General features: G+C 42.9%; 1 long non-coding RNA gene across 4 annotated transcripts in view; it reads right to left on the reverse strand.

The window, feature by feature from the left end:
• Positions 1-27,080, reverse strand: part of LOC112551952 — a 44,698-nt gene that overhangs the window by 16,313 nt on the left and 1,305 nt on the right. For 3 of the 4 annotated variants that reach the window (XR_003096297.1, XR_003096298.1, XR_003096296.1), the window contains exon 2: positions 3,559-3,658. The exons of the other annotated variant lie outside the window; for it this stretch is intronic. This is a non-coding gene — a long non-coding RNA (uncharacterized LOC112551952). The remainder of the gene's footprint in view (positions 1-3,558; positions 3,659-27,080) is intronic. 4 annotated transcript variants of the gene reach the window in all.

Raw genomic sequence — 27,080 nt, forward strand, 5'->3', positions numbered from 1 at the left:
AGGCGGCAGCGGGGAGAGGGAGCAAGCTGGCCTGAGCTGGAGTGTGGGGCACTGTCAGGGCTGTGAGGTGGGGGCCTCTGATCCACCTACCCTGTCCCCACTTCCAGCCCAGGCTGGGCAAACCCCAGGCAGCAGCTCACTTCCCCTCCCTTCCTTCTGACAGCCCCAGGGACGGGCCTGGGCTGCATCAGACCATCCCTGATTGCGCAACAAATTAACCCTAGGGAATACAAGTTCCTTGAGGCATTCCAAAGTATAGCACCTGTATCTGATACCTCTTTGGGGGTTAATTTGCCACTTGAAAAGCACTCTGCAGCTGTGGTGCTTATTGTGCAACAAACACAATTTCTGTCTGCACCTTTCAAAAGTCAAAGACACTTTCCTATATCTGTCTAAGGGCCAGATATTTTTTTTTTTATTAGGTGTCTAAGTCGATTTAAATGCCTAAATGTGATCTTATTCCCACCCTTCTCAAGTCCTTGAAAAAATGTTAACACACTTACTTCTGGAACCTTAAGGCTGTCGCAAAATTACATGCAGGAAGAGGAAGTTCTTTCTACTTCTTGCATTAACCCTATAATTCAGTCCCTATTCTTCAGGGACTTGTGCAGGTTGGAGTGAGATCACACGTAGATCCCTGGCAGATTTTAATTCAAAGAGGCAATGGGATCTGATCCAAACAATCGTGTCAGGATGCATGACCTTGAGAATCAGAGATTAGATCCCAATCATGTCCTTTCAATTTGCCAGTTCAAGTGAAGCCTAGCATACTGAACCCAGGCTCCACCGACAGTGGCAAGCTGTAATCTGTGCAAGAGCCAGGCTGGGGGAGTCAGGCATGTGCCTTTGAACTTGCTGAGTGGCTCCCTCTTGCCTGATACTTGCACACCTGGATGTGGGGATGCCAGGCATGCAGGTTTGAACTTGCTGAGTGGGAAGTAGGATGAATGTAGTCATGGAGCTTTAAACTTGCTCAGTGGGAATACCTGATTGGCTCCCCACATCCTGTACTTGCAGACCCCCCAGTCTGGTTCAAGAGAGTGGGCGGCCTTTGTGTCTTTCTGCAGCTGATGTCAGATTGTTGTTCATTCATTCTTGCATGTAGAGCTTGCCCTATCTGTCTGACATAGGTGGTAGACGGACACTGTAAGCAGGTAATGGCATGCATGACCTTGATAGAGTTGCAGGTAAATGAACCTTAGATGTTGTACTCCTTGTTATTCAGTTCATTGTTGATGGTCTGAATTGATGTGGGGGCACAGCAGGCAAGACAGGCCTGGTGCCTTGGTGAGGATGAGAGTTAGTGTTGCTTAAGAGAGTTCATTTGAAGTTGGGGGGCCATCTGCCATAAATGCAATGTCTGCCCAGGGGCCTTAGGTACTAATCAGTGGAATAGGATCTGCCCGCCCATATATTTTAAGTTCCTAAATACCTTTGAAATCTGTCCCTAAGTACTTAATCCAGTGATCTTTGAAATAAATAGATTATTGGTATTACATTAGCTCTAAATACTTCAACAGATAGAAAAGCTGGTTGTAAAACATCTATTTAATTTCCTTTGGTTGTGTTGCATTGTTTTTTTACAACTTGCAGCTACATTCAAAATTTCCTTTCCTGTGAGACTGTTTGGTTCAAGGCTTTACTTTCCAGATGTTCTTCCAACTTCTCTGACCTCTTTGTTGCTTGCCCTGCACTTCCTTCCCAGCAATTCTTTCCTTCCCACCCTAGAGCTCAACCATGCTTTATCCCACCTTATTTCATCTCCAGTTCCTAGGCAGTGTAAGATTTCATTTAACCTTTTTGTTCCTACCTAAGTGCAAAGCTCTGGGCTTCAGTTATGGGTTTGTGGCTATTTTTATGTTTTTTAAAGCAAAAACAATTACAGGGCAGATCCACAAAAGGGCTTATATATGGCAATGCTCAGCCTTGCCTTCAGGAAGAGAATTTACAATCCTGAATTGGGCACTAATATTCCATACTCAAGCAATGTGGGGAGTTAGGCACCTAGGAATTCGATTTATAGAAGGAGACACCTAGCCCAGCCATAGAAAACGTTGAAGAGAGGGTATCTTAAATTCTTAAAAACATCTTAAATTCTGCCTTTTTAGGTACCTGTAGGCAGGTACCTAAAAAAAGATTTAGGTACCTGCCTACAGCTCTGACATATACCTGTATGAGATAGGGATTGATACTGAAACTGCTTCCTGGATTTAGGTGTCTAAGCTGTCCATTTGGGCACAAGGGCTGCCTCTTTTTGTCTTTTAGAATATGGCTGGACAAGGAGGAGAAAATGGTGGTGACCATCTTTTATATAAGTGCCAAGTTGTTAGTGGACTTGTACTAGGTTCTAGGACCTCCTCTGTCTAATTGGGTTCATCCCCATGCCATCCATCACCCAGAACAGTGTCTTCCCCATGACAGTGTAGATCAGATAGGAGAGGAGGGGCACTTTTCATCCCTTCTGCTGAAGCTGGACCACTGTGGAGAAAAGAATGCAATATGTGGGACCAGAAAGAGAGCATGAATGTAGCACAGTAATTCGGACACTCTCCTAGGAGGGAGGAGTCTTGCGCTCTGGAACGAGCTCCAAGGCTTATGTATTTTTCATTAGAAAGTCATTGACTGAAATACATAAAGAGTAATAGGAGCAGGCTCTGGAATCCAGGCCCCCACCTTTTATCCTCCCATCTCCACCTGCCATCATTGGGCCTCAAGAGTCATAATCCTAGTCTCTTCCTCTGGCCTATGAATCTTGCATTCATTTCTACAGTGGCCTAGCTTCAGTGGGAGGGGTGGAGATCACCCTCAACCTTGCAGATAGCTTGGAAGGTAAGATACCCACCTTGGAAGTGGGAGATGTGGGCTTGAAACCCCTGAGGCTGAAGAGGACCTAGGTCTTCCACTCCCTGAGCACGTGTGGTAGGCACTGTTGCTGGCCATGTCTTAAAATGGAAGGGACCATGGTTGCTGGCTTTTTTGCTGGACTCATTGTACTCAGAGCATGGCAGGTGTGCTCAGAGCACTCCTGATGTTTTCAGGGCCCTAAGGGAGATATGTACCAAGGTGCTCAGTTCAGACCAGATGACAGCACTTCTACAGCAGAAGTTTAGACACTCACTTAACTTGACTGGTGAAAACCTAGGCCTCTGAGCAGTAAGAGTGTTTGTAGATTGATCACTTGGATCTAGGTACTTAAATTCCACTTGAAATTCCCTTTAGAAGCCTAAGTCCTTTCTTTTTGGATATAACCCTACATATCCTTTGAGAACAAGGAAAAATCCATATTTTGATTTAATATTTTAAATTATAATTTGTTTTCTTCTAGTAAATGCATTCTATTAAAGGATATCAAATGTAGTAGTAGAAATAATCATAATAACAATAATAATAATACTGGTATAAGTAAATATTATACATATCCATAGATACAACATTAGTAAATATGTGATTCACATTTGGACTAACTCCAGTGACACTGAATCCTATTCTCTTAATAGGATACAAGTAATACCCTGAGATTTATGTAGTTACTACTTGTACCCTCTGGTGGAATCAGACCTTTTGACTTCAGTAGAGTTGCTTCAGATTTACTTTGCTGGAACTGAAAGAAGAATCAGTCCATATTGTCTTTTGTGTACAGCCTTAGATGATCCCATCCCTGTAAAAAAAAAATGGCAAAATAACCTAAGGAATTAAGAATTAAACTGTTTCTATTGTTGGCTACAAATGTCCAACTCAGGATCCTTAAAATTCTAGTTTATTAGGCAGATTGAAACACTGTAATCATAAACCTTGGGGCTGGTCCCCACATGCACACATGCACACACATACACACACACAGTAGCAGGCTACAGAGTCAGGTATACCTATCCTACAAGCGCTGGAGTCTGTCGTTGAGGCTTCTTTCAATGTGGTGTTATCTTCCAGAAGGGGGTCGCCGGCTGGTCCTTCTGGCTGGACAGGTCTGGTCGAGTTGGAGATCAAGAGGGCGCCACTGAGGGTCACTTTTCACTGCCTTTTATCTGTCCCTGGCAGACTTTGGTGACTCCCCAGTTTTCAGGTTTGCCCAATCCAGGGGTCATTGACCCTCGTGGGACTTCCCCCCCCTCGGTGGCTACTGGATGTCATCTGTCAGCCCCAGGGGTCGTCCGCATGTACGTGCAGGTTTGGGAGTCCGTTGATGAATTTAGAATAGGGCTCTGGGAGCGGTTGATCTGGAGATATTCAGCCCAAAAGTTGGTCTCTGGCGTTGATTAACTCAGGCCAGGGCTTCTAGCCTTTGACCAGTGAGGTTTAGAGATTTCCCTGTTGTTACATTGTCTTCTATTGAGTTCTTCCCTTGGTTGATCTGCAGTTTCCCAGGTGTTAATTGCTGTGTGCTACCTTGTTACACATTCAATCACTGATTCACTCCCTCTTTCAGGGGCCAGCCTGATACAGAGCACAAATAGATAAAAATACCAAACTACAAGGGGAGACACAAAATGCACACATACAAATTTTAAAACACAATTCCTTATCTTAAAGTGAAAGAAAGAGGAAGGAAGAAAGGTAGAAAAAGAGAAACATATCCAAAGAGGGGAGAGCAAATGCAGGCAAGAGGAAAAGGGGGCTTTCTGCTACACTATGTAGTTTTTATTACTATCTTAGGAAGTTTTCTTTTTCATGACAGAGAAGCATTTACTGAAAATGAGGTGGAATTTTAAATCGGAACTCATTGTCTGACTTCAAAGTACTGAAATAAGGACAATCTGTTTTTTTAATATGGAATTAAGAATAACCGGAATGAAGGGAGGTGGTTAGCTGTGTTAGAAATCAGGCAGAGGGAATGTCTACACATGCAGTAAATACGCAGCAGTAAACTCCGGCATATTGCACCAGAGTTTATTGCTCCTGGATGCATTGTTTGTGTGTGTGCCCAGGACCACAGCATGTTGAGCCAGGTCAGAGCAGCCCCAGCTGGTAGGTGGCCTGGGTTGTCAGCCTGCCAGACTGGGGCTGGCTGGGGCATGAGGGTACTCCAGTGCAGAGCTAGCCGGTAGGCAGCCCTCATATGGAAGCACCCTTTTGCCCCAGCCAGCCCTGTCAGCATCTATATGTGCGCTGCTGTGTAGTAAAATACTCCACAGCAGGATAATGCTTGTATTTACAAGTACTATCCTGATGTGGAGTTTATTAGTAATCTGTTGCCTAATAGGTCTGCACGTGTAGACATTTGCTACATTAGCAAGACATTTGCTGAAGAGCTAATATAAGACAACTCTGCGGTAAACATCTTGTGTAGATGTGCCCAGAAGGTAGCATCTGCCAAAGTAGGTTGTCGTCTATGAAAACTCATAACTCTGCACCAGTTAGTCTTTAAGGTGCCAACCTGCCCTGCCTTCTGTCTGGGATGAAAAGTAGCAACAGCTGAGCACAAGGGTGGGGTGGAAAGAGCTGCTGGAGAGGAAGTGCAAGGCAAGCAACAAAGAGTTCTTGCTGTGAGTTTTTGCACTTCTGTCATGATTTATATTTTCCATAGGCACTTCCATGTTTAAAAATAAAGAGGGATGCTTAGTTACACTTGTGTGTTATACAATAATATTGGGCCATCATGTCCCAATATAAAGATTTGCTGCTTTTAAGTTACTGATTATTTTATCCTTTAAATTGCAAGTTAGCATCCATTATAAGCCTGATTTTTTTTTTTTGCTTACCTCTTCTAAAAATTCACATAAAAGACTGTAAACAGCTCAAAATTGGTAGGTTAGATCTAAAGCTACAGTAGAAATTTCTACAAAATTAGAATAAATGGGATAAAAGATTCCTGAATGATGATACCACCAATACAGAGCTCTTCAAGTCAAAAGACTTATAATGCTTATTTGCCACTTTGCAGCAATGATTTTTAACAATTGGGATCCTTGTGTTCAGTGATAAAGTGATACTGGTAATATCTTCTGATTTTTCTCAGGCTATTGTGGGCAGACTGAAGGGTGTCTTATTGTGAAATGCAACATTAACTCTGCATTTCCAAGATTTCTAATTCTTTAAAACTCCTACATTTCCTAAGAATTACACTTCAAAACTGAAATGTGCTGGCAAAATTAACTTTGCCCTATAGGGTTTTTGTGTTAATAATCACATATAGATGGTAAACACCACTCAGTAATAAAAGCAGGAAAAAATACAGAGGTTTCACATCATTTATCGCCATATTATTGTTATGGATAATAATAACAATACAACATACAATGGATACTAATTCTCTTACAGATGAAAAATGACTGCAGAGTCTAATTGCAGATGTTTCCTTTTCCTTCATTGCCGTTAGACTCATGCTTCAGGGGTGGACTACCTAACTCCTTATTGTAACATGTAAACAGTATCTTTAAGCAGAAAGAAACTCCTTACCTTCCAATGATTATATATTATGCTCAAAAACTGTTTAAAGATTAAAGTTGAAGATGCAAGCATTCAAAATTTAGGAGATGCCAGAATTGATGTTGTTCATGCAACCTTAATTGAGTGCCCTACACATGCCTGTGAATCATGACTTAATCTTTAGTTATATATTCATGTATTATTTTTTCCACAGGATGATTGTCTCATTTAGAGCACAGGATGAAAATGCTGAGCAGAATGAGGGTTATTCATCATTTGATATAGAAGTTGTAAAGTAGGTAGTGAATGAGGCAGGGTTTTATAGGATGAAAAAGGATGGTTTTATGGTTAGGGCAGATAAATATAGAATGATGGATTGATTGGGACTAAAGAATCCCTGCCTCTGCCTCAGGCTGCCTGTGCAATACTGGGCAAGGTATTTAAACTAAGCCTTTCATAGGTGATCTGTAATTGTGTTTTCTCTGTCTTCTGGGTGCCAACTTGAGACCTTTTCTCTGAGTTGCGACCCTTTTTCTGAGTTGCAGAAATCCTGCGCCTTCACAGCTGCAACTGACCTCAATTGGGGGTTTGCTTTGAGCATACAGTGCTACATATAATTGCTAAGTAGTCAGAGAATTCAGGCCATAGGTGTCTCAAATCAGACACCCTAAATTAGTGGATACTTTTGTCCTTAATCTCTCTGTCCCCTAGTTTGCCATCAGCGTCATGGTGATTAATACTAACTAATCTTACAGGGATGCTCTGAAAATAAATAAATTCATTAATATTTGTGAAGCACTTAGATATTGGAGTGATAAGCAAATCTCTGCAGTAGCATAGAAAAGCATGTGAGGAAGTTAATCATTCCTAGTTCAGAGCAAGGTTTGGAGAATGTTCATTAAAGAAGCCTGGAATCACACATTGAACAACATGGATAAAACAAAGTATTGTATAGTAACTTGTTAAGTCAGCACCATCTATCTTCTACACTGAATAAAGCAGAGGTCTTGTGGAAGAAGTAGGCTGTGATGAACAAAGGAGCCACAGCAGCAGCAGCCAAGGCTCAGGTGCTGCTGGGGTGGGGGGCAGGGGAGAGAGGGCCCTGGTCCTGTAGCTTTGGCAGCTGGGGACCCCTCTGGCAGGGCTGGGGGGGCTGTGGCCTATGAGAGGGGCACTGGCAGGGTCAGAGTACTATGGGTCGGGAGTGAGGGGCACAAGCAGGGCTCGGGGGGCTGTGGTTTAGGAGTGAGGGGTAACAGCATTGGCAGGGGCAGGGCACTGGCATATCCGGGCTGCTCAATGTCACAAAGCAGTTGGGGGGGGGGGGGGGGGGGGCGGAAATGGGCCCAGGTGGGAAACTCTGATTTTCTATGATAAAAAAACGAAAATAACTGTACATTTTGGTGTTTATTTAGAATTTATTATGATGGAGGCACTGGTAGCCTTCTAACTTGCTTTAAAATTGTAAATATATTAATAAAACATTGTTTTCAACTGATACCTATATACCCATAGTGGCATTTCATTTTAATTGTGGAAAAACGTGGATTTTGTGGGTTTTCATTAGAAAACTTGGGATTTTTAAACAGTGAAAACCAGGATCCCTGGTTATAACTCGTCAGGCAGAGAGAGGAATTGAACTGAGGACTCCCACATCAGCAACTGCTCTAACCATTGGGCTACCGAACAAACAAGTAGCATCACCTTCTCTTAGTGCTGCACTTGCCTCGTTTACTGGCACAAGGATTTTGCACCCATATTTAAGGGAGTAAAATTAAACTGGAACAGGTGCAGACAAGGACAGCGAAGATAATCAGGGCACTGACCACGTAAGGGGAGGCTAAAAGAAGTGGGCTTGTTTAGTCTAACAAGACAAAAGTTGAGAGGGAATGATTGCTGGCTAGAAATATATCAGTGAAGGAAAATGACTGTTTAAGCTAAGAACAATGTTGGCTCAAGAACAAATAGCCAGAAATAAATTTAGAGTAGAGAGTTTCTGTAACAGGCTTCCACTAGGAGCTGTGGGAGTGAAGAAAATCAATGCTTAATATTTAATATGAAGTGTGATCCCTTTATAAGTAGCATTATAAAATTTGGATGCCTGCGAAGATAGTACAGGTCTGGACTTCAAGACATGGGCTGTCTTCTGCCCTTATGTTCCTGTAACATTTAAAAAAATCATAACTTGACCAAACGGGATCAGATTTTCATGAGGATGGCATGAGGCACCCTCCTACAACCAAAGCATGGAACAACCAGAGCCTTGTAAAAAAATAATAAAAAAAAAAAAAAAATTATATATATATCTCTCATCAGAAATGTTTGAAATAATGTTATCATCATAATCATTATTTCAGAAATGATGAGCCTTTTGGCTGGAATTTTCCAGATAATTTAACTTGAGTCATGGAAAACTTTAGCCCAAGCACTTAAATTTGGCATAGTTATAAGAATCTGGGGGTTTCTTATAAGGGGAAGTGTCTGGCAACTTTAATAATAGGAAGTGCTGTAAGTACCATCAATAACTTATAACACAGTACTGTATTACAGATGGTTAAATATTAATTACAAGGTGCAATCCTGCAACTTCTTTATGCTTTGTAAATTGGATTGAAACAACTTCAGAGAAAAAAATAGATGCTTACTTCCAAAACGAGTAAACCAGGGATTAGAAATCATAAAACCTGTCCCTTGAAGAACAATATCAGTATAAATATTCCAGGTCCTTATTGTATCATTTTTCAAATTCTCTTAAGTCTACATTAAACTGTATTTATTATTTATGATCCCTTGTACATTTGGGACATTTCAGAGATTCAAAAGCCATTTAGCATCTTATTACATTTTGAGATTTTGAACTACACCTTTTAGAGCAGCAATTAATGGCATTTATACACATACTTTTTTTCCCCATGACGCGCTGGAGATCTGCTGCTTCGGAGCAGACTTGATTAACCGAGTCTGCTCCACACGTGAACTGCTCTGTGCTGTGTGCAGTTGTATAAGTCGCGAAATGCATGTCAGTGTGCAGAAAATGGTGGTGCTGCCAGCCCCTCCAACTTCCTGTTGCTGTCCACATTGCCCAGCTGACTAAGCAGTGCCAGGCAAGTCAGGCTGACATGCTGCAGTAGCAAGACTCGGGAGCCTTGCCGCCACTGTGAAATACCTCCACTTCACTCTGCACTGCTCTGGGTCAGCCCAGAGCAACAAAAGGCAAGCTGCTACGCCCTTGCCGCAAGGCTCCCAGAGCTTTGCTGCAGCAGATGAGAGCCCTTCTTATCCTTGCATTGCAGGTTAGTGCTTTAGTTTCCCCTGGCTGGAGAGCTTGCCTGTGAACCAAAACCCTGATGTAAGTGGGGAAGTGGGAGACCTGGAGGAAGAGCAACAAAGAAGGGGCAACAAGGGAGGTACACTCACATGTTCTGAGAAATAAGGGCAATCTACTAGTTACCTCAGGTGCATGTACATGAATGCACAGTGCCTGGGAAACTTGCAGGAATAATTGTAAATCCTTGCACAGTCAAGGAATGTGACTGGAATAACAGAGACTTGGTGGGATAGCTCACATGACTGGAGTACTGTCATGGATGGGTACGAACTGTTCAGGGAGGACAGGAAGGGGAGAAGAGGAAGAGGAGCTGCATTTTATGTAAATGAGCCATATGATTGCTCAGAGCTCCAGTATGAAACTGGAGATATGCCTGTTGAAAGTCTCTGGGTTAAGGTTAGAGGGGACAGCAACAAGGGTGATGTTGTGGTGGGTGTCTGCTATAGACCAGCAGACCAGGAGGAAGTGGTGGATGAGGCTTTCTTCAAACAGCTAGTGTAAGTTTCCTGATCACAAGCCCTGGTTCTCATGGGGCATGTCAATCACCCTGACACCCTGTTTCTCATGTTCTTCAGTCACCCTGACATTCGCTGGCAGGGCAATACAGCAGTGTGCAGGCAATCCAGGAAATTTTTGGAGAGTGTTAGGGACAACTTCTGGTACAAGCGCTGGAGCAGCCAACTAGGAGCCCTGTTCTTCTTGACCTGCTGCTCACAAGCAGGGAGGAATTGGTGGGGAATGTAGTAGTGGATGGCAACTTGGGCAGCGGTGACCATGCAATGATTGAGCTCAGGATCCTGAGGAAAGGAAGGATGGAGAGCAGCAGAGTAAGAACCCTGGACTTCAGGAAAGCAGACTTCGACTCACTCAAGGAACTCATGGGCAGATCCCCCAGAAAGCCAGACTGAGGGAGAGAGGAGTCCAGGACTTGAAAGAAGCCTTACTGAGAGTGCAGGAACAAACCATCCTGATGTGCAGGCAGGCTGGCAAATATGGCAGAAGACCAGGTTGGCTTAGCAGGGAACTCTTCAGTAAACTAAATCACAAAAAGGAAGCTTATAAGAAGTGAAAACTTGGACAAATAAATATGGAGGAGTATAAAAGCATTGCTCAGGCATGCAGGGATGAAGTCAGGAAGGCCAAAGCGCAATTGGAGTTGCCACTAGCAAGGGATGTGAAAGGGGAAAAAAATGGGTTTCTACAAGTATATCAGTAGCAAGAGGAGGATCAAGGAAAGTGTGTGGGTCCCTTACTGAATACAGGAGGCAACTCTGTGACAGGATGCAGAAAAGGATGAAGTGCTCATTGCCGCCTTCACCTCAGTCTTCACAGGCAAGATCAGTCCCCAGACTGCTGCACTGGACAGCACAGTTTGGGGAGAAGGTGAGCAGCCAACAGTGGCGAAAGTACAGGTTAAGGACTACTTAGAAAAGCTGCACATATACAAGTCAGTGGGGCTGGATGGGATGCACCCAAAGGTGCTGAGGGAGTTGGCTGATGAGATTGCAGAGCCACTGGCCATCATCTTTGAAAACTTATGGCAATCAAGAGAGGTCCTGAATGATTGGAAAAGGGCAAACATAGTGCCCTTATTTAAGAAAGGGAAAAAGGAGGATCCAGGGAACTACAGACCAGTCGGCCTCACTTTAGTCCCTGGAAAAACCATGGAGCAGATCCTCAAGGAATCCATTGATCACTGCCCTTAATCACTTACCTTGACCTGCTGGCAACACACCTACCAGTGCAGCCCAGGAAGCCATTAGCCTTCTTTGCAACAAGGGTACACTGCTGGTTTATAATCAGGTTATTGTCCACTGTAACCCCCAAGTCCTTTTCTGCAGAGCTGCTGCCCAGCCAGTCAGCCCCCAGCCTGTACCAGCACATCGGATTGTTCTGTCCTAAGTGCAGGACTCTGCACTTGTCCTTGATGAACCTCATGAGATATCTTTTAGCCCAATTCTCCAATTTGTCTAGGTCATTCTGAATCCTGTCCCTATCCCTGACTGGTCTATAGTACCCTCCAGTGTATATACTACTGCCCCGAGCTTGGTGTCATCTGAAGCCTGCTGAGGGTGCAGTCTATGCAATCTTCCAGGTTGCTGATGAAGACACTGAACAAAACCAACCTCAGGACCGACCGACACCTGGGGCACTCCACTTGATACCAGCTGCCAAATAGACACCGAGCCATTGATTACTACTCTCTCAGCCCAATGCTTCAGCTAGTTTTCTATCCACCTTACAGTCCATTCATCCAGCCTGTACTTCCTTAATCAAGGTATGCTATATCCACTGGTCTCCTTGCATCCACAGGGCCAGTCACCTTGTCCTAGAAGGCAATCAGGTTGGTCAGGCATGACTTGCCTTTGGTGAATCCATGCTGACTGTTCCTGATCACCTTCTTCTCCAAGTACTTAAAAATGGATACCTTGGATGCCATGACTGTGCAAGGTCTTCCAATTCTTCCTCCTTGTTTCCCAGGCTCCATGCATTCATATACAGGCACCTGAGGTAACTAGTAGATTGCTCTGATTTGTCAGGAAGTGTGAGAGCACCTCCCCTGTTGCATCCTACTTGTTTTCCTCCAGGTCTCCCGCTTCCCCACTTACTTCAGGGCTTTGGTCTCCACCCCCCAGGAAGCCTAGTTTAAAGCTGTCTTCACTGGACTAAAGCATTTGTTGACTTGTAAACATCATGGAGAAAAGTTTATATCCAAACAAAAACTATTTTCATTAGAAGTTTTAAATATAAATACTATTAATATTTAATTCGTAACTTTATCTTGTTTAAAATTGTGGCTTTCCAAAGGCACAGAAAAGCATTGAAAAAGAACCGAGTGACCTACTAAGTCAGTTGTCTAGCTTCCTAGCTTCTCCAGTTGGGGTCACTCCCTGAGTTGCTCCTCAGCCAGTCCTCCCAAGCAAATCTCAGTCTTTAAAATAAACCGATTAAACAAAAACAAATTGGGAGGACCAGCCCTTTTGCTGTAGTCCTAGCACTGCAGCTTGGCCCTTCCTTGCAACACACTGCTCTACTTAGAGCTTCCGGTACGTCCTCCTCTCTTCTTCTTACTCTTTTGAAATCTTCTGAAGCTGTCAGCCCAGCTGTGGGGCATCTGGATTTTCTCAACAGGGCTGACTGCTCCTTCTTAATGGGACAGGCTACCCTGTTACAGTCCTTCTGGGAGTCTAGCCTCCTACTGTCACAGATACCACATAGTACAATGTCTTTCATAAACTTAACAAGCTCGATCTTTGCCTCCCAACTCTTATGGGAAGGCTATTCTCAGACCTCACTACTTAATGGTTAGGAAGCTTATTTTTAGTTTGCAGCTTCAGTTTTTTTCAGAGGGATTGTATACTGAAATGTTTTTGTCAGTCTTCTCATCCTTTTAGTAGCTCTTCTCCCTCTTCAGTGTTTGGTGTCTTGATATATTTCTAGATTTCATCATATCTTCTCTGTCTGTGTTTTTGCTACACTAAACAAGCAAAAACTTCTAGTCACCTTTCACTTGATAGTCCTTCCATTCCCCTGATTATCCTAGAACTTCTTTTCACCCGTTCCAATTTCGGTTCATACTTTTAAATGTGTCACCAGATCCTGTAGTGATCACAGTGTTCAGTAAACACAGGCATACATGAAAGAGAAGAACTAAACAATACATGTGGAACAATAGACAAGTCTCTGCAGTCCTTTAGTTTTTCTGACTAAGTAACAAGCTGCTCACTGAAGGACAATCTTCCCATTCCTAACTCCATCAGTCAGTCTCCTGTTAGGGAGCATCTCTAAATTAGAATTTTCATCACTACCTCTTCCTTCTCAACGATAACTACAAAAATCAACTAACATAAGAATCAATTAGTACCTATCTACAAAGGCAATGTTACTGGCATTTTATTCCAGAGTATGTCTTTACCCAGGGTTCAAATTACACTTTGACTCTTAGTGGGGTTGGAGGTGGTGGTGGCAACGGCAGAAAGAAGCCACAGGGCAGCCTGGGTGCAGGCTCCAGGTGGCTGCAGCAAAAAGTTCCCGGCAGCAATGAGGGGGAATGGCCGCTTTTCTCCCGTGCTAAACAGCAGTTTCTGCCTGGCTGTTGGGGTTTTTTTGTCTCTTTTGGGGAGGCACAGTCCCCCCGTAAATCAAACCCTGCCTTTACACTCATTTTCCTGTTTCCCCTTCCTGCTGCTCTTTTAACATGTCTCTGTGAGTCTTTCAGGAGGTTTCACTTTCTTCTCAGACTAACAAAGTATCAGATCCAGTTTCTGATTTGTTTTTGGTGGGCAGGTTTTCTTCCAATGCTTGATAGACTTGAGTTCTAGCACTGGATCTGGCTGATTTTCCACTTTTGGCAGCTATGCTACTGCATATAGCACAGAATTCACTAGCTATAGACTGCTAAGGTCGTTTTCCTCTTTTTGCATGACAGTATTTACATTTGTGCTCATCAGCATATTTCTTCCCATAAGGACATGGTTGCTGCTTGCTTTGTGAAACAGTTCGTTTCTTCCTAAGAAGACTGTCCACATTTGGGCTATAACGACCAAGAGGATTACCAGGGGGCATTTATGTTGGGCATTTGTACACATGCATGCGTCACAGTGCTGCGTTGTGAAATGCACATCAGTGCTGAGAAAATGGTGGTGGCGTGCTTTTGAACTAAAGCACATCGAAGATGTTTTAGTTCAAAAGTGCACCCCTGCCATTTCTGTGCAGTGACGTGCATTTCACCATTTATACAAATGCATGCAATGCAGCGCTGGGTACATCAGCTCACATGCTCTGTAGACTTGATTAATCAAGTTTGCTCCGATGGGCTGGAAATCCAGCCCGTCAGAGCAGACAAAGGTACGTGTATAAATGCCTGTTGTGTCTTTTTGTACTACAAACGCATACTTAACTAGATTCAGTTTCTCACACAAGCTTCAAGACTCAGAATTGGTGTAAACTCCCTAAGTACTACAATGAATGGGAGTTTGTATGCTCTATTTTTACATTGGATGCTAGCAGTACATCTCCCTTGCACTGGTACATTTGTTCCTTGGTAACCAGGTGTTTTGATGTTTGTTGGACTCGCTTTTGGTATCAGTTTTAATTTTCTAGTCATGCTTTGGTAAAATATTAACCTGAGTTTCGGTGTCCAATTTAAAAGAAACCAGTGTTCCTTGGATTTTCACTAGCAACAGTCAGTCTCTTTCATTGATTTTGCTTGATTCAACCATATCTATAAAAAACAAACAAACTCCTTTTCCAGTTTTTGCTCAACTGCATACACTTGAGGTTTTTGTTTGGTATCTATAGCACCTGGAAAAATAATCCCTGTTGTTAAAGTTAAAAAGAGCTTTCCTTATCAATGGAAAATTCCACCCTGTGAGGTGGCTTCTTCCCAACAGAAAATTCTGCCCTATGCAGTGGCTTTTTTCTGGCCATGTTCTTTCATATCTACTGAATGGACAACCCCTTTTGGTGCATTCAGCTGTGCAGTGGACCTTCACAGTTTCTGCTGCCTTCTGCTGCCCTGTACATTAGGATAGTCTTTCTAGGGATGAGTCTCACTCATGAGATAGACTTTCTTGTAATGCAGTGTTTGCAATACCACAAATAATCAGAAATTCTGTCAAGTTTTCAAAAGCATGGTTATTACTTGTCCCTTTAGTCCAGTAACATACGGATCTATACTTTCTCCTGTTGTTAGTCTGCACAGAAAAGATGTGCGTCTTTCAAGAGTGATTGTTTTTCAGCATGCAGTCTCCTCAAGTTGGACAGTATTACACTTAACTAACAGCCTTCTTTGAAGATGAAAGAGCAGAGCCAGGGCTCCCTTACAGGATGCAAAAAGACTGAGGATTTGACTTTGTCATTTTTGTCTCTGTCCCTGTGACTGAGAGGCACCACTCAAACCTTTATTTGAATGCCCTTTAATTCTCTGCTTCATTGCCTGGCATCACTAACTGTCCTTTTACTTAGACTATAACTGTGCTGGAAGACCACTTACAGTGGTCCTTATCCTTCTACGTGGCTGCGTGGCTCTGCTTGTTCTCAGTGTCCAACTTCTTTTTCAGTTTGAAAATCAAATTATTTCATGTTTAGCCTGGAAAAGAGAAGACTGAGATGGGGATTTTATTACAATCTTCAAATACCTGCAGGCAATTGCAGAGAGGATTGAGATGGACTCTCTGTAGCCACAGAAGACAGGACTAGGAGCTGTGGCTTCAATCTTCAGCAGGGGAAATTTGGGTTGGAAACTAGGAGGAACTTTCTAACTATTAAGGGTGGTGAAGCACTGGAACAGGCTACCTAGAGAAGCTGTGGAATATCTATCCTTGGAAGTTTTCAAGAGCAGGTTAGACCGACATTTAGCTAGGATGATTTAGTCAGGGATGATCCTGCCTTGAGCAGGGGGATGGACTACATGACCTTGTGAGGTCCCTTCCAGCCCTACTTGCCTATGGTCCTTAGTTCTTTCTTATACTCCTGACACCATGTAGTGATCACCAGGTTTAGTAAATACGGGTATACATGCATGAGAAGAATTAAACAATAAACTTTATTTATGGAGAGGTAGACAAGTCCCTGCAGTTCCTTAGTCTCTTTAATTAACTAGCTGATCACTAACTGAGGGACCATCTCCAATATCCAGCTCTCTGCCATTCTCCTGTTAGGGAGGGTTTCAAAATTATAACTTCTGTCTTACCAGATTTCCTTATTTCTACTGGAAATACCTAAAAACATCCTAGATCACATTTGCCTTTTTCATGGTTGCATTATGTTGGCAGGCCAATCATTTTGTGACCATGTAGTTCAGGGCTCTCCAACTGGTGGTCCACAGGCAGTGTGTGGCCAGCAAGGAGTTAATTTGCAGTCCCTGTCCAGCCACTGCTGTCCACCACTGATTGGGCGCTAGGCTCTTCCTCTCTCCTCTGCCTTCCACTTCTAGAACTCAGAATTCCACTCAGAATTCTGGGATGGAGATTACTTGGTTCCCTTGCCTTGACTGAATGAATTTCTTTAAGTTTTGCTTTCACAGCTGTTGTGGTAATTTCCATTTTCATACAGTCATTCCATTATCTGTTCTGTTTTTGTCCTCATGATCAACCTTGTTGTCCTCATTGAAAAATAGCAAATTGATTACAATGACTTTAAATCATAATTTAAAATCAGCAAGCAAGTAGGAAATTTTAATTTAAATGGCTGATTCTTCCTTCCCATGTTAGTTATTTTTCTAAACAAGGGTTGATTCTCACTGATATGCTCTGATGTATAGCAAATGTTACGTAGGGATACCCAAGCTAATCTTAACTAGCTTGGGATCTCTCTATACTATCCTGTAGACTGCAATGTGGACCTACCCATAGCCTTAAAATATAGGATTTTTCCCTAACCAGGAGCAGACCCTATATCTGATTATATTTATTTAAACAATTATATATTTAAACAGTTATTTATTCAGTTTTAATTTTCATGTTTTTATTATGTTGGGAAATGGTAACTGGTTCCATTCCTTCCTACTAAATAACTATTTTAACTTGGTATATTTACAGATGGACAAAAATATGTGAACCAGTATTTTTTCAGTTAAATAATATCAGCTTTAGTGCTGGACACATTCGGAAACAAACAAAGCATGGTTGCTGCAGAATTAACTGATTTATCAAAGAAAGAAAGAATTATCTGCGCTTAATAAGTACTCTCTTGTCAGTCGAGATTTTGAACTAATATAGCTCATATTCAGAGACAGAAACAAAATTCAACTCTTTCAGCTCTCAGTGAATGTCATTTAACTTGGCTAACTGAATAGACTGATATCAGGAAAATATACTCTGCACCTGCAGAAGAAACGAATGTTCTCAGAAGCTGAACACTTTAACAATATAGGTTAGAAAGTAACTTTCAGCATTTCAGTGGTTTGACTTTCCTTAAAACTTTTAATAGCAAACCTACACTACTTAATATTACCTTTCATTTAATCTAAATGATTATAATGCATGATGCTAAGTGTAAGCTTCATTGTATCAGAATTTCAAAGTTAGTTTTAATTTGATTTATTCTTACAAAGAAAATGGATTTGAATTAAAAAAATCATAGCACAAAACTGAATGTTATTATTAAGAAGTCAATACTTTTTGTGTAAAACGCTTCAAAGAATGCTAGCAATATTAAATGTTCAACAGAATTTTAAATCAAACATATAAAATTACTTTGGGACATAAATTGAATCTTATAAATATTATTTTGTGAGTAATTCTTAGAAAACTTCTTATTTGTTTACACATTACCCAAAACGCTTAAACTAATGTTATTTTCCTTTCCCCTAATACTGGATAATGATTGAGCTCTGTACAGTTACAGAGTACAACTCTAGTTGTGATGAACTATGATGTGTGGAAGGTCTAGGGCAGAATCCTATTTCAGTTTATGTGCCAAAATAGCACATAAGATAGTCAGCTCTGTAGATGCCATTTTTTGTCTCTTATAAACAGTTTGAGATCCTACTTTCCTATGCAGTCTGCACACACAAGCGTCCACACTACTATTAAAATGCACAGTAGACTGATATGGCCAAGCAGGTATACTACTCTGTGTGTGCATCTACGTGTGCTATTAAGGTGAAGCAATAAACTCTGGCACTTATTATGCTAGAGTTTATTGCTCCTGGGCACTGCATCTACACATGCACCTGGGACTGTAGCATGATAAGTCGGATTGGAGCAGCCCTGGCTTGCAAGGAACCACGGGGGTCAGCCTGCCAGCCTGAGGGTGCTCTGACGTGACTCAACATGCTGCAGAGGGGCTGGCTGAGGCACAAGGGTGCTTCAGTGCAGGGGTAGTCGGGAGGCAGCCCCTACACTGAAGCACCCTCGTTCCCTAGCCAGCTGCGTCAGTGTCTACACGCGCACTGCTGCAGAGTAAAAAATTTGGCAGTAGGGTAGGACTTGTAAATATATGCACTACCCTCTTGCGGAGTTAATTCCCCTAATAGGGCTGAATGTGTAGATGTGAGATGTTTACTGTGGAGTTGATTAGTGTGCTCTGCAGTAAAAGTCTCGTGTAGACACACCCTATATATAAGTACCTGGTTAAGATTAGGTCCTGAAATTGTAGCTGGGCAAAAACCCATGACTTGTGGGAAGGGATCCCTCCCATATTTTAGCTCAGTGGTCTAGTGGTTAGGACCCTCATTCAGGATGCAGAAGATGTAGGTTCTAAGCCTCCTCTCACCCAGATGGAATTTGAACATGCATGTTTTTGACTTCTAACCAGGAGGCCACAGGGTAGGCTTTATGTATATTTCTTTTCAGCACTAACCACTACTGGGCTAAAAATCACACAGGAGAGCCAGCTGTCTCCAGAATCTAACCTGTCATAGGTATGAGTTTTTGCCTGTCTAACACTCAGTAGGCATGGATTTTGACCAGCTATAATCTCAGTTATGCTCAGATATACATGTCATATTAGATATACATGTCAGTAGTTATGCTCAGATATCCATACGTTATGCTCAGATATACATGAGCTGCAGACCTACCTAGTTAGAGTGCAGCCTGCTGCCCATGCCTGATAGCCACGTAGACATTTGCATGTCTGCGCTGCCTATGGAATAGGATCCCTAACTATACACAAGTGCCAACAAGGGCAATTATGTGCCTAGGTAAGTGCCATTTGGGCACAGAAAGTGAAATAGGATTCTGTCCCTAGTGTCATCTTCCATTACCAGTAGAAAGGGAGGAAGAATTTCAGCAAATGACCGTAAGTGGCCATGAAGGTATTTTAATGTAGATTAAGCCACTAGTATTTGTGAGTTTTTGGGTTTAGCACATTTTTTCTTTTGGGTTTCTTCTTGCTGCTTTATTTAACAAGGGGGGAGCCTGTGCAGGCTGACTGTGTGGATGGCAGATAAATGGTATGGGCATACACAGGAAAAAAATACCGGGTATTCCTCAAGTATGGGAATCATAATTGAAGAAGTTTCACTACTATGCTTTTTTGAGGATTACACAATTGCTTTTATACTGGCCTTATTTTTGGCCCTCATTTTCTTGTCTGTGTTTGCACTGTGATTAGTCCTGACACCATGCCATCCTAAGTGGTCTACAAAATTTGATTATATACATTGGCTGTTTGTACTTTCTATCCCTGTAGCATATAATCAGGATTTACGTGGTAAATATTTTAACAACAGGAACACTTACTCTTCCTTGGTTTCATCTTATATTTATTAAGCTACTTCATCTTAACAGACATTCCACTTACTATCACTCAGTCTACGATGCAAGTGAAATAAAAAGGACAAAAAAACTTATATAAAGCTATAATTGTCTTACTGTTCTCAAAACAGAAGTATTATTAAAATAGATTAATACATAAATCACTAATAAATAATTGTTCTTATATTCACCTTTGGATTTCATATAGGTCAACATTCTATTTATTAGCTTATGATTTCCCTTTTTTATATTTCTCCATGAACAAGAAAGGATTTCATGAAATAAAACATGGTATAGTGATTCCTAGTTAGTATAGTATTTCAGAAATATAAATAGTATAGATCCCAGAGTGAGAAGCAATACACAGGTGTACTGCCTATGGGCTTTCAGGAACCTAATCCAATGTGAAAGGTCTCCTCGTGTTGAAAAATGTTTTCAGAGGGTAGTGTGTTCACTGCTCCATCTCCATTGTGAGCCTTGAGCCAGTCAGCACAGCTGGAGAAATAGACATTATGGGTAAAAGATGGAGTGTTGCTTGATGGGTGCATTGACTCAGTGCAAGCCCCTGAGAAATTCTGTCAGCAAAACTGCCTAAGATTTAAAATCTGTTCTCCCCTAGTAGATGCCTAGAGAAATGAGAGTACAAAAACTGTGCCTTCCTGTGAGGATAAACTTATAAGCATGTCCTAGCTCTCCGGTGCCTAAGTTCCTTTTAAATGGCTACGTAGATTATGGTGCTTTGGTTTTCCAGTTTATGGGGGGAAACCCCCAAGAGTCCAAATAAAGCCAAGTCAAAGTGAAATGATTTCTGCTTTCATTGTCTAGCTCAACTTCTTTGTGCCTTCTCCAGCAAGGAGTTCTTTTGGCCTGTAGGGCAGAGATTACTGATCACCAGGAATCCAGGTTTTCTGTTTGCTGTGGAAAAATGCGGATTTTCTCTTTTAAAGGAGAAAAACACAGATTCCTTTAAAGGCAAAAACCCTTAGAAACTGTGGGTTTCCCCTTGCAGGCTGGCAGAGTGCCAGCCTACAAGGGGCTGCTTGGGGCTGGGGGGAGCGGGGCACAAGGGTACCACGAGAATGCTTGCGCACACCCACCTGCACGTGGCAGCCAGGCAGTGGCAGAGAGCAGCTCTTTGCAGATAAGTTTGTAGGGGCAGAGGAGGGGCACATGCGATGTGATAGGTTGGCGGGGTGGGGTACAGGTAATGCGTGAGTGGGTTGGGGGGACATGTGCCTCCCAAGATTTCTATGCCTATAGTGGGGTGTGGGGCTGCAGCCAGGCCAGACCAGCTCCGGGCAGCAGCCACCTCTGCGGCCCAGTCAGCAGGACCTGGTGCAGGAGGGAGCATTGTGCCACCATGGCCTCCAAGATGAGGTGCATGGAGGTGAAAAAACACAGATTTGGGGGGTTTTAATCAGAAAATTTGCAATTTTTATCAGAGAATTTGTGATTTTTAAACAGAGCAAACCAGGATCTCTGCTGATCACTAGCCTGGGTGCTTCGTTTGGCACTCAGGTTACAAGCCACAATTGTGGATTCTAAATGTTGGGGCAGCATCCAGTCCTAAACCCAAGACTGCTCTGTTCCTCTGTTTCCCAGCCCCATTGCTATGCAGTTTCTCTCTGGTTTGGCCCTCTAGTTGGCTTTTTTCAAGCAGTCCTCTGCCAAGCCTTGCTCAGGCTCCTCCTTTTCCCACCTCACAGGGAATAACCATTTAACTCAGGGGTTGGTAGCCTACAGTCTGTGGGCTGGATCTGTCCCACAGAACCATTGGATCTGACCCACAGATATGAGGCTTTGGCAGGTGGTAGGGGGTTTTGGCTGAAAGACAAGTGTCAGTGGCTGGATCCAAGTTGCCACCCACCTGCCTTTGATCTGGGGTGGGCCATTCTAGCCTGCACCCAGGAAAGGCTGCCTACCTGTGATCTAGCCGTCCCTCAAGCTTTGGTTGTATGTCCACACTGCTATTCCTTTTGGCCTTTCCTACTACTGTAAAATTGCTTCCTCTGAACAGAACTGGGCCTCAATCAACTAGTCTCAGTCACATGATTTGAGAAGAGAGGTAGTCAGCTGTATTCATTTGAAGCAAAGCAGGATAGCACCTTAAAACTAACTTATTCAGAAAGGCATATGCTTTCATAAGCTACAACCTACTTGGTTAGATACTAGAAATGGTCTTCCATAGTGTTCATTGTATGTGATGAACTAGGCAATAGCCTGTGAAAGCTTATGCCTTTCAGAATGAATTGGTCATCAAGGTGCTGCCCTGCTCTACCTCCTACATGATTTGAGAAAGAAATCCCAGGTACCAGATATAGTCCTTTGTCCACCTCAATATTCACTATATGGCAACACCTGGGAAGCTTTTCCCCCAAGGTTTGTGTGTACAGTTTGCACCCCCAAGTGGTGGTGATGCTGAATTGAGCCACTGAAATCAAGCCTGCCTTCCTACAGCTTGTACAATTAGGTTTACTGTAGTGTGGACTAAAGGATTAGATGTGTAAGATATTAGATAAAACACATGATATTATGTGCTGTGCAAATCTAGTAGTTTACCATTGTTCAACAATAGATGCCACACCAAATCATCTTATCTTATGAACTGAAGAAATACATAATCAAAGGCCTAGAATAAAGCAACTATACCATCTGAGCCCATGATCTCATGGGTCTTTCAAGTAAGCAGGGTCTGGCCCTGCTCCTCCTAATAGCTCTAAAACTAAGCTAATGAATGATATACCTAGTCAATATTTTAACAGAAATCAGAAGGGTGTTTGTGCCGGAAAGCTTGCAAAGAACAATTTTTCCAACCACTGAGTTGGTCTAATAAAAGATATCACATTTACCCAAAGAACCTTGTCTACCAACAGAAATCTAAGGTACTTCATTTATCTGCCTCAAATATGCTGGGCAAACATGCTATACTTATTGTTTTTCATTTGAATAGAATAAGATTCTATACAGATATTTAACTAAAAGGGTTGTTCATATTTTATCAGTTCATACCTTATTTTTCACATGCTGTCCTGTTATCACAGGGACATCTTTCAGGATACCATATATGTGTTAATCAGTCAAAACGTTGTTATAACTACATAATGTTTGATAAAGACTTATTGCTAGGCCAAGGAAAATTTGCATTTTGGGATCAAGTAGTTCAGTGGAATTGAGTATTTAAGTATACCGAAAATTGGCTGAAGTGAAGAGAAAAGTTCAGTGAGTATAGGGCAGCAGGGCTAGGTCCAGCAGCAGCAGCAGGCAGAAAGAGCCGCTGCCACTGGGGCTGCTGGGAAGTGAGTCTGGCTGCTGTGCTGCTACAGCCCTGCTGCAAACCTGTGGGTAGTGGGACCGGCTGCATGCGCCACAGCCCATGCCACCTGGGTTGGGTGGGGCTGAGGGACCTGCCATGGGCCAGATAAAATCCCTTGGTGGCCTGAATTCAGCCCGCAGGCCATATTTTGCCCACATCTGACCTAGATTATTAGAAATTGATGAGATTTAAATAAGAATCAAGCACATAGTATTTTTGAGGATCTTGGCTTATATTACCAGAAAAAAATGCACACTGATAAAGATGAACATTACTGCTTAGTCAGAAGTGGACAGCAGTGATACTGAGAAGTATTTTTTTACTAAGGTACAGTATATATAAGAGGGAGCCTAGGGCTCCTGTTACTTTAAGATGGAAAGAGCAGTAGGGAGAGCCTCAGGAGGGGAAGGCTGCTCATTATGAGCTGCCAGAGAGCAGGTGCCTGGGGATTTATCTGCTATGAGTACCTATTGCAGAGCTAGCTGCTCTGCAGCAGTACAGTAGGTTAGAGCCCTGCGTGGGAGATAAGCTGCTATTACATCAGTTACCAGCAGCAGTAAACTATCCTGGAGTTAAGCTAATAAGCTAAAATGGGAAACACCTGCAGCCAACCCAAGAAGTCGTCTGACTGGAAAGGGGCAGGGCCTGGGAGGTATATAAACCCACATCCTGATCCAGGTTGGTCAATCTAGCTCCGGAATGGACAGGTGCTGGATGACTGACTGGGGCTCTGCCAAGCTTGAGTACCGTGAGTAAGGTTCTGAGGCTTGACAGAGGACTGACCCCTGGAAAGAAAGAGTTTAGGAGGCAGCAAAGCAAGCTTATAGTTTGTGTTAGAGCTAGAGTGCCTATATTATTGTTTTGGGTTTTTTTGGTTTTTGGAGTTTTTTTGCTTGAGTTTTAATTGGCAGTCTGGGTTGGGACTAGCAGGGATATAAGTCCCACTGTGCCTGAGGCCGCTAAAGCTTGAGTCTGCTGAGGGCAGAGCGTGAGCAGCAATACAGTGCAAGAGGTGCAGAGCTGATGGCCAAAGGCCTATAGCCAGAGAGAGGCAGAGACTGACTAGGGCATAGAGGCTCAGTGAAACATGAAAGGAGACTGGCAAAATCTGTCAGGTGTAGGCACAGCTGTAGGAGTGGCCAGAGACTGTGAATAGCCCATAAGCAACAGGTGCCCTGGTGCATGTGAGGGCCACAAAGGCTCACCCACCTAATGGGAAGGATTGCTTGGGATCAGCAGGTCTGAGAGAGGAATCCATTGGCAGGAAGATAGATCAAGGCTCACTCTAAGACCCATGACAGCCCCCCTTTTTATGTCTATTAAGAATATCAAGGTGTGGCAGGTGGAAGCAAAGGGAGGGTACCCTGCAGCCATCAGGGGGCATCACAGCCACCCCTAAAGAGCAACCCTGCTAGAGCATACAATTGTTGGGAGTATTTTGCTACTTCAAACTTACCCCCAACCTTCCCAGTTTTATTCTGAAAATATGATAACGTTAACCATCGGTAATGGGACAATTGCTTTTTCTGAAGAACTAAACAAACTAAAGGGACAAAGTAACATTTAAAAGGATGATAGCTCATCAGAAGACACTCAGATACCTTCTGGCTGCCATGCTTAGCTCAACTTTGTCTGTAAAAGCTGGAAGTGTTTTTACATGTTTCATACACCATTATAGTGCCATGCTTTACCCCAGGGATGACTTCATTTCAGCTATGTGAAGATGATTACTATTTATAGTCTTTTAAGTGCCGTTTTTATTCTCCGAGTAAAGAGAGAATTATTAAAGGTATTGATTAAAATTTGGGGCCATAAAGGTTTTGAGGGAGCTTTCCTTAAGGAAGGTGTCAGAACTCCATAAGGAAACAAAAGGGACCGTCTGGATTTAGTAGTAATCTTCTTCCCCACACATCTTTTAATAAAAGTCATTATTATAGTCTATACTTCTATACTCCAGGCACTGTGTAAAAATAAACAAAAATACTGTATTTCAAATAAAAATAGGAAAGATGGCTAGAGAAATTTCCAAGGGTAAATACTGTCCCCATCTCCACAACTGTTTGCCACTAAATAAGCAGAAAAACCAGGGCAAGCCAGCATGTAGGAAACCAGATGTGCAGACTTCATGCATGGTTCTCTTTGAGGTGGATATTTGATGTGAAGGACAGGTTAAGAGAAATTTAACTTGTCACTATGCAGAGCATCCCCCTCCAAACAGAAGTGTGGGTGGCTACTGGAGCACTTGCACCTCTGCTTGGGTTTCATGGGGATGGTTTCATTTTCCCTTTCACTAAATCCAGTTATCCAGAGAACCACAGCTGTGACTAGATCCTCACTATGCTCATAACCATACTGCCTATGAATCATTATATGGCAAATGCCACCACACAAATTTAGTTAAAGAAAGATTCCTTATTGGTCTGCATTTAGTATTTTCACCTTTAACGGAGGTAGAGAGAGAAAGGAGGACTGGAGTACAGTTGAGTGAGGGCAGGAGGAACAGCCACTAATTTTTGTTCCTCCTTTATTTATGGGATCTTTTTTAAAAAAAAAAAGAAAAAAGTGTGCACTTGATGATTTGATGCTGGAATCTGCATAGCAAAGTAGTAGTTAATCATTTATAACTTTGGATTGAGCTTAAAACAAGATGCTAATATAAAAAATAATGTCTCTTTTCATGGAGTGCATGTATGTAAGTGAAAGCCCATGGAAAAACAGTCAAAAAATGATATCCCCAATCATGTATTGGTGATGCAGTACCACAGTGACTGTTTTTGTTTGTTAAATAAGGGCACATCATAAGCCCTTGTAAAAGCCTGCAAAACAAATTTAAAATAACAATTGGTTGAAGAGGGACTGTGCAAAATAAAAAATAGAATAAACCAGGTTGAGAATAACATACCACTAGTAAAATTCATGTCAAGGCACTATTTGCTCGGTTGGAATGGATTACACAGCATGAGGGCTAGCTAGCTGCTATCCCCATCTTGAATCAGCCGGTAGAGCCATTGTGTTCCAGTCAGGTGCACAGGAGAAACCACAACCATCCTCGGGTAAAAAATGCAAAGCAACAAATAAGGCAGGAACAGGGTCCTGACACCTCTGGAGGTTGGATTTTTTATTTTTTTTAATAATATATTTTGTGTTCCAGGTCAAATTAGCAAAATCGGTTCCAAATCGTATCTATTGAGCAGAACTCAATCAATCTAAAAGCCATTGCTGGTGCAAGCAGAACTCCATCCTTCTAAACACCACATATCTACAACCCAGGAGCATCCTCAGACCCAGGCTCTCACCCTGGGACTTCAGATGCTCCCAAAATCCATTGGCAGGCATCCTACCTGCAGGCCCAAGCCCGGAGCTCTTGGGATTTGGACACCCCACACTGGATCTTAGCCCACGAGAGGTCTGTCGGATCCTGATGGTCTGTTTACCAGATCACCCGCTAGAGCCGTCCTGCCAGGGTCAGGGGACGCAGAAATGGTCTCGGCTCCTGTCCCTGCACTGCATCATTCCTTTTTTGCCTTCCTGGGCCAGAAGAGCGGCTGCTCCCTACTCTGTTGGGGACCAAAGAGGCTGTAAATCGAGACCAACCGTTTGTTTACTGGCGCTGTCTCTCGCCAGCGCTGCCGAGAGCCGCCTTTTGTGTGCTGTCGCGAGCAGCCGCCCAGGTCCCTCCCCCCTCCCGCAGCGCACTTGATCCGGGAGCCGGCGGGTCTGGGTTACACCGACCGGGGCAGAGGAGGGAGCTGAGCAAGAGGCAAGGGGAGGAGACTTACCAGGGTGCGGCTTCGGAAACCTGCGCGCAACAACAAAGCCAGGCATCCTGGATTGGGGGGGGGGGGGGGGGGGTTTTCGTGCGGGTGGAGCG

Source organism: Alligator sinensis, unplaced genomic scaffold (genome assembly GCF_000455745.1).
Source record: "Alligator sinensis unplaced genomic scaffold, ASM45574v1 scaffold482_2, whole genome shotgun sequence".
Lineage (NCBI taxonomy): Eukaryota > Metazoa > Chordata > Crocodylia > Alligatoridae > Alligator > Alligator sinensis.